Here is a 12,760-nt window from a genome sequence, read left to right on the forward strand (position 1 = left end):
TGCCTTTCCCTTATTGTTGTGTATCTTTCTGTGTCCCCTGCCCTCTGCAAGTATCCTGACTATTCTTTGGTACGTTAAGTCTGGCCATTCTAAGGCCCAGTAATATGTTACCTATTAGTGCTCTGTGTGACAAAAGTCTACGTGCTGGATCATTCTGTAATCCTGACATTACGACAGGGCCATAGATCCTGTAGAATTGTGTCAGCACATAGCTGCTTGCGAGAGAAAGCTAGTGGAGAATGATCACCGTATGGATCAGTTTGTCCAGGCTTTCAGTACGCTCCTTACTCGAACAGCGCATCTGCAACCTGCGGCTTCTCCAACTGTGTCACCTCCGCCTAATGTACCTCCTGTAGTACATAAGGTACCAACTATCTACCTATCTCCTCCCCTGCATTTCGATGGTCATATTCAAGAATGCCGGGGATTTATTAACCAAATTGAGTATAATTTTGAGGCCTCACCGGGATCTTTTCCCACTGAAAGAGCTTAAAGGTAAAGCTTTAGCTTGGGCCAATCCGTTATGGGAGAGTAGTAGGAGCATTGCACACAATTACCAGGAATTCCTTGCAGAATTGAAACTTACGTTTTAACCTTTAGGCAGGGAGGCGGACGCATCGACTGCCTTAATGCCCATCAGACAAGGGAACCGGTCTATCTCGGAGTATACCATATAATTTCGCACATTGGCTTCCGAGGTAGATGGACTAACAGCGGATTAATCTCAGCATTTAAGAAGGGATTACCCAAACCCATGCAGTCGGGGTTACTAGACTGTCGGAGGCAGAAAGACAATATAGGAGAAAAGAAGGTCTATGTCTATACTGCGGTAGAAGAGGACATATGAGGAGTGCTTGCCCCATACGTCCGGGAAACTACCGCACCTAAGAACCTTAAGGGGACAGGTCTTAATGGATGTAATGGATGTAAAAAATAAGAACCACTCCCTTTTTATTTTGAGGCAGTTTCAGCACGACAAACTGATGTGGCAGCAAAGCAGAGAGATAAACGGACAGTCCTTGAAATTAGAAGTTTAGGTGATGTGTCCAGGGTTAGTCCATAAGCAAAGTCCTTTATCCAGTCCAAGGTTGTTCAATAGGAGATCAAGCAGTATTGAAGGAAATTCCAAAAGCAGAGTCAAGGCCAGTCCGAATTAGTTAACCAGGTAATCCAAGATATCGGGGTATGAAGAGGAGATTCAGAAGGGGTCCGGTGATGGAACACACGGTCTCTCTAGGAGTGATCCAAAGGTTTAGGAAGGAAGTTCATGCAGTCAGATTAATACATTAATTGTGCCCTGAGGTGTTGGAGATTGGAGTTTAAATAGCCAAAGGGGTGTGTACTTCCATGGTGTCTTAAAGGGCCTCTTATAAATGAATAAAATTCCTGACAGAGGTTCTCAGTTTTGGAGGGCTTTCAATAAACAATTGTGCATTGAGTTGTATTTTTTTTTTCTTTAATTTGTATTTTATTGAATTTCATGCCAAGTAGCAGACATTCATGTCAGGGTAGGTTTTTCAAAGTTACAGTAACGAATAAGACTTAGTCCGTATAGCTTAACATATTGCGTATAACATAGGTTCAGACACATCACATATTAGTATAGCCTGGTATATTTGAGGACTCTGTGTGTACACCTTGTGTCATGTAATGCCAGGTGCTGATTCTGTGGGTAGCGGTCATCGGGGTCTCCTGTCTTTCCTGCTATGTCTGGGGTGGGGGGAGGAGGGGTGTTTGCCTCGCTGTGTGGGTGCAGTGGGACCTAGTGAATCGAGGTGTGTGATTCTATCTGGGATGGTGCTGCGGAACTGGGATGCTAGCGTGTAGTGTAGTGGTGTGCCATGGTAGTGGCTTAAGTGCTTGCTGTCTAATAATGTTCACAGTTTGCGTATTCCCAGTTTAGGTATTCTGGGTATGATCCGCAGGTGCAGGATTCTTTTTTGTGTCTAAAAAAGATGGTGAATTACGTCCATGTATTGACTGCAGGGCATTGAACAAAATCACCATTCAAAATCCCTACCCCATATTACTGAATTGTTCGACAGACTCTAGGGTGCTAAAATCTTTACTAAACTTGACCTTAGGAGCGCATACAATTTGATGAGGATTAAGGAAAACCATGAGTGGAAAACAGCATTTAATACCAGAAGTGGACTAACATCTAAACACCCCAGCTTTCCTCTTGTCTATTAATGACCCCATGAGCTACATTATTGTCTGAACGATTTGGAAAAAGATCTTTTGGGTGAACGCTCTTTTAAATCCGCATTTTTCATACCAAGCGTGTTGTTTAGTGGAAGCCTGTAAAAGGTTGTGTAATGAAACGTTTCAGTTGCAAATATTAGAAAACGTCTCTTCATGTAAGAGGGGCCTGTTCGATAAGTTCAGTTCGGATTTTGTCTTAACCACATAGAAACATAGAATGAGACGGCAGATAAGAACCATTCGGCCCATCTAGTCTGCCCAATTTTCTAAATACTTTCATTAGTCCATGGCCTTATCTTATAGTTAGGATAGCCTTATGCCTATCCCACGCATGCTTAAACTCCTTTACTGTGTTAACCTCTACCACTTCAGCTGGAAGGCTATTCCATGCATCCCCAACCCTCTCAGTAAATTAATACTTCCTGATATTATTTGTAAACCTTTGTCCCTCTAATTTAAGACTATGTCCTCTTGTTGTGGTAGTTTTTCTTCTTTTAAATATAGTCTCCTCCTTTACTGTGTTGATTCCCTTTATGTATTTAAATGTTTCTATCATATCCCCCCTGTCTCGTCTTTCCTCCAAGCTATACATGTTAAGATCCTTTAACCTTTCCTGGTAAGTTTTATCCTGCAATCCATGAACCAGTTTAGTAGCCCTTCTTTGAACTCTCTCTAAGGTATCAATATCCTTCTGAAGATACGGTCTCCAGCACTGCGTACAATACTCCAAGTGAGGTCTCACCAGTGTTCTGTACAATGGCATGAGGACTTCTTTCTTTCTACTGCTAATACCTCTCCCTATACAGCCAAGCATTCTGCTTGGTATATACCTGCGGTTATATCTTGCATACGAGATATGTCTGCATGGTCTACATTGCGGAGATCTTGTGTATGGAGCTGTAAGAGGCTGAATGTATTATTGACTCTGATCAGGTTTAACATGTAATGCAGTCCAAGTAAAATCTAAACGTATCCTGATCTTCCTCTAAAAACCTTTGATGTTTTTTTTTTATAGTTGACATCTTCGATGGTTGGAACAAGGGTTCCACTTTCTTTTGTGGCAGGTTGTCCAATCTACACGTTGTTATTGGATTATTTTATATAATTAGTATGTGTCACTGTATCAGCAAACTAAGCGTACAGAATGACAGATATCAGAACAATATCCCGAGAGCTAAATTCTGTACAGATCCCAATGACATTCACAAAGCTGCTGCTAATATAACCTTTTAATCACCTGATTGTAAGGAAATCTTTTGCAGAAGTGAATCCAGTAGTAAATATGGGAATTTGATATTATTTACCTGGTGACGTGTTTGTGGAGGTATCGTTTTCTTAATATCACACGTCTTGCTGCTGCAGGTTCTGGGTGATCAGGGCTGGGAATGGTTTTACTATGATTCCCTGAATGGACGTTAATGCAGGAGCTCGTAGGACATTGTGTTTTTTTTTAAAAGCAACTAACTGTCTATTTGGCTATGAGAATGTGTCTTTCCCTGATAATAATTCTACTTTAAATGAACTCTCTGGGAGCCAATAAAACTTTAATGCATCTGATAAATTGGCCTCATTAAAGCGGCACTGTCACGTCGAACTTACCCTTCCTCAATCACTTCCTCTTCTCTTCCTCTCTTGGAATCTGTTCTTCTTTTCTTCCTATCTGAGTTTGTTTTCTTTAAACCATGAGACAAAGTAGGGACTACTTTGTCCTATGTATTTTTTCCTACACTTGACCTTCTTTGTCTCAAGGAGGAGCTTAAGTCAGTTCCATTTCCTGTGTCAGAGAATGTTTTCCTACAAAACACACCCTCCTCTGTGATCTCCTGATGCTCCTTTTTACTATTCCCAAACATCCTGTCATATTGAATTGATCAAATTTCATCCAAACCCAATGTCCACAGTTCGCCCATTCATGTTTGGATGAAATGCTGCAAAAAAACTTGCAGAATAATTGTAATTGGTTAACTCAAGACAAGGTGCTGCAGCAACTCAAGAAAGTTAATGTAAACAAAGCTCCAGGGCCTGATGGTATTCATCGACAAGTACTTAAGGAATTAAGTGTGGAAATAAGTGAACCTCTGTTTTTAATCTTTCAATATTTTTTTCGTTCAGGAAGTGTGCTTGAGGATTGGAGGGAGGCAGATGTGGTTCCTATATTCAAAAAGCGTTCAAAATCCTTGCCTGGAAATCATAGACCTGTGAGCTTAACTTCTGTGGCTGAGAAAGTATTTGAATTATTATTATTATTATTAATTCCTTGAGAAGAACGTGGTTATCAGCAAAAATCAGCATGGTTTTATGAAACATAGGTCATGTCAAACTAACTTGATTGCATTCTACGAAGAAATAACCCTCTCTCACCCTACAACGCAAGATTATCCTTCTACTTGCATACAGCCAACTCCTATTCCAGAATTGGCATGCTCTTCCTTCTGCACAGATATCTCCACTTATTCCGAACCTGCTCCTATGGCCGCATCACATGGTCAGACCTTAATGATACTGAGTGTATTGGCTCACTTGACAAGGCTATATCCCATTATTTTCTGGCTAGGGCCCTTCAGCAAAGGAGACACACCACTTTATACATCACTATACAATCTCAGAGAATCCCCTCCCTCAGAGAAAGACATTGTCCAATATCTAGAAAATAGAATCAAAGCTGCACTCCCTGCATCTGTTAGGCAGGTCTTAGATGTCCCTATCTCCCCTGAGAAGTATAATGTGGCAATCAAAAAATTACCCATGGGCAAAAGCTCCGGGTCAGATGGGTTCACAGCTAAATACTTTAAAGTATTTGCCTCTGCCCTGCAAAACCCATTTCTGAAAGCCTTTAATTCCCTCATGGCCACAAACGGTCTCCCAAACTCAGCACTGGAAGCACATATCACCTTACTGCCAAAGTTGGGTAAAGATCCAGCCGAATGTGGTAGGTACCATCCTATTTCTCTAATAAATATAGACCTCAAACTATTCACTAAAATTCTAGCCAACCGCCTGTGTCTCCTAATGCAGACCTTGGTCCACCCTGATCAATCAGGTTGCATACCGGTGTCAGGATCGGGACAGGGATCCAACACGCAGAGTACAAACAGTAGCCAGATACGTATACCGGACCTTAGAATGGCCGGACTAACGTAAGTAGTACAGTATAGAATGGTCAAAGACAAGCCGAGGTCGAGGGTAACAGAAGACAGGTAAGCGAGAGACAAGCCGAATCAAGGGTAACAGAGATAAGCAGAGTAAGGTAAACAAGCCGGGTCAAAACCAAAAGGGAATAATAGAATACACAAGCACTGAGTGACTAGAACAAGCTAGAACCACGACAGGGCAATGAGCTAATGAAAGAAGCTATGTTAAATACCCTGTTCAGAGCAGTAACCACGCCCCCAAGGCGTCCTGATTGGTCCTGCAGCCATTGACTGACAGGTTGTTCTGGGGGAGTGTCCTGATGACTACTTCCTGCCTAGATGCTGTAAAAGGCAGTCACTCCCTCGCGGCCGGCCTAGCATGACCGGATAGACCGCGGGGAAGGGAGCCATCAGACCATCTGGATGGAGGAACAGCTAAGTCTCTACCTCTTTCGGAGGTAGAGACCACAGGTACCCTGACAGTACCCCCCCTCTCAGATACGCCCACCGGGCGGAATGAACCGGGACGAGATGGGAAGCGAGAGTGATACGCCCTGCGGAGACGGGGAGCATGAACATCCTCCTGAGGTACCCAACTCCTCTCCTCAGGACCATATCCCTTCCAATCAACCAGATATTGTACTCTCCCCCGGGAGATTCGAGAATCAATAATAGAGTTAACCTCATACTCCTCCTGACCCTCCACTTGAACGGGGCGAGGAGGGGCTATTGTGGAGGAAAATCTGTTACATATGAGTGGTTTCAGCAATGAAACGTGAAACGAGTTCGGGATGCGTAAGGTATTAGGAAGAGCTAAACGATACGCAACTGGATTGATACGGGTCAGCACCCTGTAGGGTCCAATATAACGAGGAGCGAACTTCATGGAGGGCACTTTTAAACGGATGTTCCTCGTGCTCAGCCATACCCTATCACCTGGAACAAAGACCGGAGCCGCCCTTCTACGTTTATCAGCGTGTTTCTTGACCAACATAGAGTTGTGCACAAGGATTTGTCGAGTTTGATCCCACAACTTCCTCAAATTGGCAACATGAACATCAACTGACGGCACCCCCTGGGAAGGGGAATCCGAAGGAAGAATAGACGGATGAAAACCATAATTCATGAAGAAGGGGCTTGAATGAGTAGAATCGCAAACGAGATTGTTGTGTGCAAACTCCGCCCAAGGAATCAAACCGACCCAATCATCCTGGTGTTCAGAAACAAAGCATCGTAAATATTGTTCAATTTTCTGGTTGGTACGTTCAGCAGCTCCGTTAGACTGAGGATGATAGGCAGAAGAAAAGTTTAATTTAATACCAAGTTGAGAGCAGAAGGACCTCCAAAAGCGGGAAACAAATTGGGAGCCTCTGTCCGATACAATTTGAGAGGGTATCCCATGTAGGCGAAAAATCTCCTTAGCGAATATCTCTGCCAATTCGGGAGAAGACGGGAGTTTAGGCAGGGGAATGAAGTGTGCCATCTTAGTAAACCTGTCAACCACGGTGAGGATAACAGTCTGTCTTTTAGAGATAGGTAGATCGACAATAAAGTCCATGGCCAAACAGGACCATGGTTTTTCTGGAACCTCCAAGGGTTGCAGGAATCCACATGGAAGCGTATGGGGTTGTTTGGTTTTAGTACAAACTTCACATGCAGCGATGAACTCCTCAATGTCCCTCCGTAAAGCAGGCCACCAGAAGTCCTTAGAGATCAACGCGTAAGTTTTGCGGATACCAGGATGTCCCGCCATCTTGCTATTATGTAAACACTGTAAAAGTTCCAGTTGAAGAGCAGGAGGAACGAAATGACGGCCCGCAGGAGTCTGTTTAGGTGCTAGATGTTGCAACTTAATGATCTCGGCCAGTAATGGAGAATGAATCCTGAGATTCGTATTAGCAATGATATTGCATTTCGGAACTATAGAAGAAAGAACTGGTTCAGGTACAGTAGAAGGTTCATATTGGCGAGATAATGCATCGGCTTTAGAGTTTTTAGAACCAGGTCTGTAAGTCAGTACATAATTGAAGTGAGTCAGGAATAAGGACCAACGAGCTTGTCTAGAGGATAAGCGCTTAGCCTCCCCAATATAGGACAAGTTTTTGTGGTCCGTCAAAATCGTAATAGGGTGTAGGGTCCCCTCCAACAAATGTCTCCACTCCTTTAAGGCTTTAATGACTGCTAACAGTTCCCTTTCCCCGATGTCATATCTGCTCTCAGGCCCAGAAAATTTCTTAGAGAAGAAACCACAAGGGTGTAACGGTTTATCCACCCCTAACCTTTGAGACAGAACAGCCCCAACTGCTGTCTCAGAGGCATCGACCTCGAGCAAGAAAGGCAGAGTCGTATCAGGATGGACTAGAATGGGAGCCGAGGCAAAAAGTTCCTTGAGAGTCTTGAAAGCACCCAGAGCTTCCTTAGACCAGAACTTAGTATCAGCCCCTTGTTTGGTCATATTGGTAATAGGCGCAATGATAGAGGAGTATCCTTTAATGAAGCGCCTATAGTAGTTGGAAAAACCAATAAACCTTTGGATAGCCTTGAGTCCTTTGGGCAAGGGCCAGTCTAAAATAGATTGAAGTTTTACAGGATCCATTTTAAAACCCTCCCCAGAAATCACGTATCCAAGAAAGTCTACCTGAGACTGATCAAAACTGCACTTCTCCAATTTGCAATATAGACCATGTTGCAGCAGCTTGTGTAATACCTTTCTGACCTGTCTATGGTGAGTCTCAATCTCCTTAGAGTGTATTAGTATGTCGTCCAGGTAAACAATAACACAATCATGCTGAAACTCCCTAAGTACCTCATTAATCAAATCTTGAAATACTGCAGGAGCATTGCATAGTCCAAATGGCATAACAGTGTATTCGTAATGGCCATACCGGGTATTGAATGCCGTCATCCACTCGTGACCTTGCTGGATTCTCACCAAATTGTAAGCCCCTCTGAGATCTAACTTGGTGAAGATTTTGGAGCCCTTAAGACGATCAAATAACTCGGTTATTCAGTGGGATAGGATAGGCATTTCTGACAGTTATTTTATTCAAGCCTCGGTAATCGATACAAGGTCTCAGCGTGCCATCCTTCTTCTTAATGAAAAAGAACCCAGCCCCGGCCGGAGAAGAAGACCTCCTGATGAATCCCTTTTCTAAATTCTCCCGAATATACTCCTCTAGAACCGAGTTTTCCTGAACAGACAAAGGATATACATGGCCCCTCGGAGGCATAGTGCCGGGTAGAAGCTTAATCTTACAGTCAAATGACCTGTGTGGAGGCAAAGAATCGGCATTCTTCTTGTCAAACACTGCCCTTAAGTCTAGGTAAAGGTCTGGTATTTGTCTTTCTGTGGACTGAGTAGGATTCTCCGGTATGTTAATATTAGCTAATGGAGAAACCTTGCACAAACACCGATCCTGGCAGCCCTGGCCCCACGAGAGTATCTCTCCTAACTCCCAATCGATAATAGGGTTATGTTTTTTCAACCATGGGTACCCCAGAACTATGGGAACGGAAGGAGACGAAATGAGCAGAAGAGATAAATTCTCCACGTGTAGGATACCCACATTTAAATTAATGGGTATGGTCTCACGAAAGATAACAGGGTCTAGTAGTGGTCTACCATCTATGGCCTCAACGGCCAAAGGTGTCTCCCTTAGCTGGGATGGGAAATTGTTCTTACTAGCAAAGGCTTGGTCGATAAAATTCTCAGCAGCACCGGAATCTATCAATGCCATAGCCCTTACTACTTCCTTCCCCCAAGTTAAGGAAACTGGTAGCAGAAGCCTGTGATCTTTATAATCAGGAGTAGAGGACAAAATAGAAACACCCAAGGCCTGTCCTCTAGAGAGACTTAGGTGCGAGCGTTTCCCGGGCGGTTAGAACAGTTCGAGAGTAAATGACCCTTGGCTCCACAATACATACACAAACCCTCTCTTCTCCTGTGCTGTCTTTCCTCCTCAGAGAGGCGGGTATACCCTTTCTGCATAGGTTCAGTAAGCAAAGATATCGTGGAGTCAGGACTTGGAACAGCGGGAGCTAACCTAAAAGAAGGTCTCTGGTTCCCCTCTCGAGTGTTCTGTCTCTCTCTTAGACGTTCATCTATACGAGAGATGAACGAAATTAAATCCTCTAAATTCTCAGGGAGTTCTCTGGTAGCAACCTCATCAAGGATTACATCAGATAGGCCATTCAAAAATACATCCATATACGCCTGCTCATTCCACTTGATTTCTGCCGCCAGAGACCTGAACTCTAGTGCATAATCCACCAGTGTTCGGTTCTCCTGTCTCAGGCGCAACAGTAATCTGGCTGCATTAACCTTTCTACCTGGAGGGTCAAATGTTCTTCTAAAAGCAGCTACAAATGCGTTATAGTTATAAACTAATGGATTATCGTTCTCCCATAGTGGGTTGGCCCATCTCAGAGCTTTCTCAATGAGTAGGGTGATAATAAATCCTACTTTTGCCCTATCTGTAGGATAAGAGCGAGGTTGCAATTCAAAGTGGATACTAATTTGGTTTAAAAAACCACGACACTTCTCAGGAGCCCCACCATAGCGTACTGGGGGGGTAATGTGAGAAGAAGCACCCACTGTGGCTACCTCTAGACCTGAACCGACAGGAGAAACAGGGGTATTACGTATCTCCTCTGGTGGTTTATTGGCACAAGCTAATAGAGCCTGTAGCGCAAGCGCCATCTGATCCATTCTGTGATCCATGGCTTCAAACCTAGGATCAGGAGCAGCCAGCTGACTGTTTGTACTTGCAGGATCCATTGGCCCTGTCGTAATGTCAGGATCGGGACAGGGATCCAACACGCAGAGTACAAACAGTAGCCAGATACGTATACCGGACCTTAGAATGGCCGGACTAACGTAAGTAGTACAGTATAGAATGGTCAAAGACAAGCCGAGGTCGAGGGTAACAGAAGACAGGTAAGCGAGAGACAAGCCGAATCAAGGGTAACAGAGATAAGCAGAGTAAGGTAAACAAGCCGGGTCAAAACCAAAAGGGAATAATAGAATACACAAGCACTGAGTGACTAGAACAAGCTAGAACCACGACAGGGCAATGAGCTAATGAAAGAAGCTCTGTTAAATACCCTGTTCAGAGCAGTAACCACGCCCCCAAGGCGTCCTGATTGGTCCTGCAGCCATTGACTGACAGGTTGTTCTGGGGGAGTGTCCTGATGACTACTTCCTGCCTAGATGCTGTAAAAGGCAGTCACTCCCTCGCGGCCGGCCTAGCATGACCGGATAGACCGCGGGGAAGGGAGCCATCAGACCGTCTGGATGGAGGAACAGCTAAGTCTCTACCTCTTTCGGAGGTAGAGACCACAGGTACCCTGACAACTGGGAAGGGAAGTGAAACACAATACCACCAAGCTAATCAACCTAATCTATTTATCATAACTATCGCCTAAGCAGAGCTTATTGCTCTCAGTTGACGCCAAAAAGGCATTTGACAGGGTGGACTGGTCCTTACTTTGCACTACATTACAGGCTATGGGGTTTGGGCCTAAATGGATGAGATGGATTAAGGCAATATACTCCAATCCAACGGCAAAACTGAAAATGAATGGGCAATTATCCAATGCAGTAGTCATCAGAAATGGCACAAGACAGGGGTGCCCCCTCTCCCACTCCTATTCGTACTAATCATGGAACCCCACATACAAGGGATAAAAGCAGCTGTGGCGGAAGTAACCTTGCCACTTGTACTTGGAGCGGTCTGCTTGCCAGCCTCCTGCCCACAGACTATGGGCCCTGCAGGGAAACCTGTAAAAGACTACCGAACTTGACCAACAGCACTGATTTTCCTGGAACTGTTTTGGGCATAGTACCATGTGCATGGTCGGTCAAAACTATGACTTCCAGGAAATTCCTGAACCCCTGAACCGATCTGGGTGGTTTTTGGATATGTTGTTCACCCAGATCGGGGCTATCAGGGGATGTAATGGGGTTTTATGTGTTTTTTTTTATTCTTTATTTTGACGTGCATAGTGATGACAGACATGCCGGCACTGCCACAACAGCAGGTACCGACCATTAATCGACATAGGTTACATCTGCACATTTTTTGTTATAAGTTTCATGCTTGGTTCAGGGTTAAACAACAGCTATGTCAGTATAACAGTCAACATAAAGCGTTGAAGATCAGTATGTAAACTGACATTAAGGTTAAGTAATAAAATAATACAAGTACTTGCTGAACAGGCTAGCATTAAATGTTAAGGTTAACTAGAGTGATTAACTTGGTAGTCGGTGGTGCGAGGGCGTAGACTGTCGAGCTAGATCAGCTGACTACATGCGTGGTACTATCCATTCTGTAGCATTACATTGCGTGGCATGTCTGTAGAGACATTGCTTATAAATAATGTAAGTATCAGGCTAGTTGTGCTAGAAATTCCATGCTACATAGTATATATGACAGTTATAGGTATTTTTAAAGTTACAGTATGTATGACTAACTGGCTCTGAAAATAGCAATGATACCTCGACTGTGCTGTATATATGAACAACAGTATGAGTAGTTCTAACGGCAATAGATGTGTACATTCTAGATTACAGTGGTGGCTATTGTGGCTTAACACGTATAGAGTTGAGTGCCCTAATATATTGTATTGACCCCTGGGGTCGAGCCAACAGCATTTAGGGTAGGTAGATAATGCTCGTAGGAGGCATTCAAAATAATAGGAGATGATTAAGCAAGGCAAAGGCTTAAAGAAAAAACTAAATAATGAGCTGAATCACTAAACAAAACAAAATAAGAAGAGTAACGTGCAGGGTCTGAAAGGCATAGTGGCTGCAGGATTGTGTACAATTTCCAGAACATATATCTAAATAATTGGTAGTAAACCTGCAGCTCAGATGCAGTCCAAGTGTTAAAAAGTTTAGCCAATGCCCAGGGAGGGGGGTTGCTAGCAGGTGGATGCTTCAGTCCTGTTCCGTTGTCGCCCCATGGCTTGCTTGCGTTGCTTCGGCCGGTTCTTGGTTTGTTGAGGCTATGTTTCTCCCAGCTCTCCTGCAGAGCTTCCAGTTGTGTGTCTTTAAGGGTGCCCCTCGGTCGGAATTTAGCTCTGCCGCTAGACCCCGGGCTGGGCCTCCAAGTTAGGCCACTGTATGTCGCTGGGGCTGTAGAATGTGGGGGTGCACCATGCTGGTACCAGGTTCTGGCGTCATGAGAGGTACACGTTGGTTGGGCCCGCCTGATGCTCCAGCTCCTGTGATCGTAGGAGCGAGTGTCTGCATTAATGCCATGCGGCTCCCCTGCCTGCTTTGTCGGTCGCTGTTGCCTGCCCTGCTGGGTGGTCGTTTTGGGGATTCGCGGTAGGGGCCCATAGTAGCGGCGCCGGGTTATCGGTCGGATCCAGGGTGCCACCACTTTCACCGCTCGTCTGCGGGTCAGGCCCTGGTTGCAAAG

The sequence above is a fragment of the Pelobates fuscus genome, chromosome 2 (genome assembly GCF_036172605.1).
Source record: "Pelobates fuscus isolate aPelFus1 chromosome 2, aPelFus1.pri, whole genome shotgun sequence".
Lineage (NCBI taxonomy): Eukaryota > Metazoa > Chordata > Amphibia > Anura > Pelobatidae > Pelobates > Pelobates fuscus.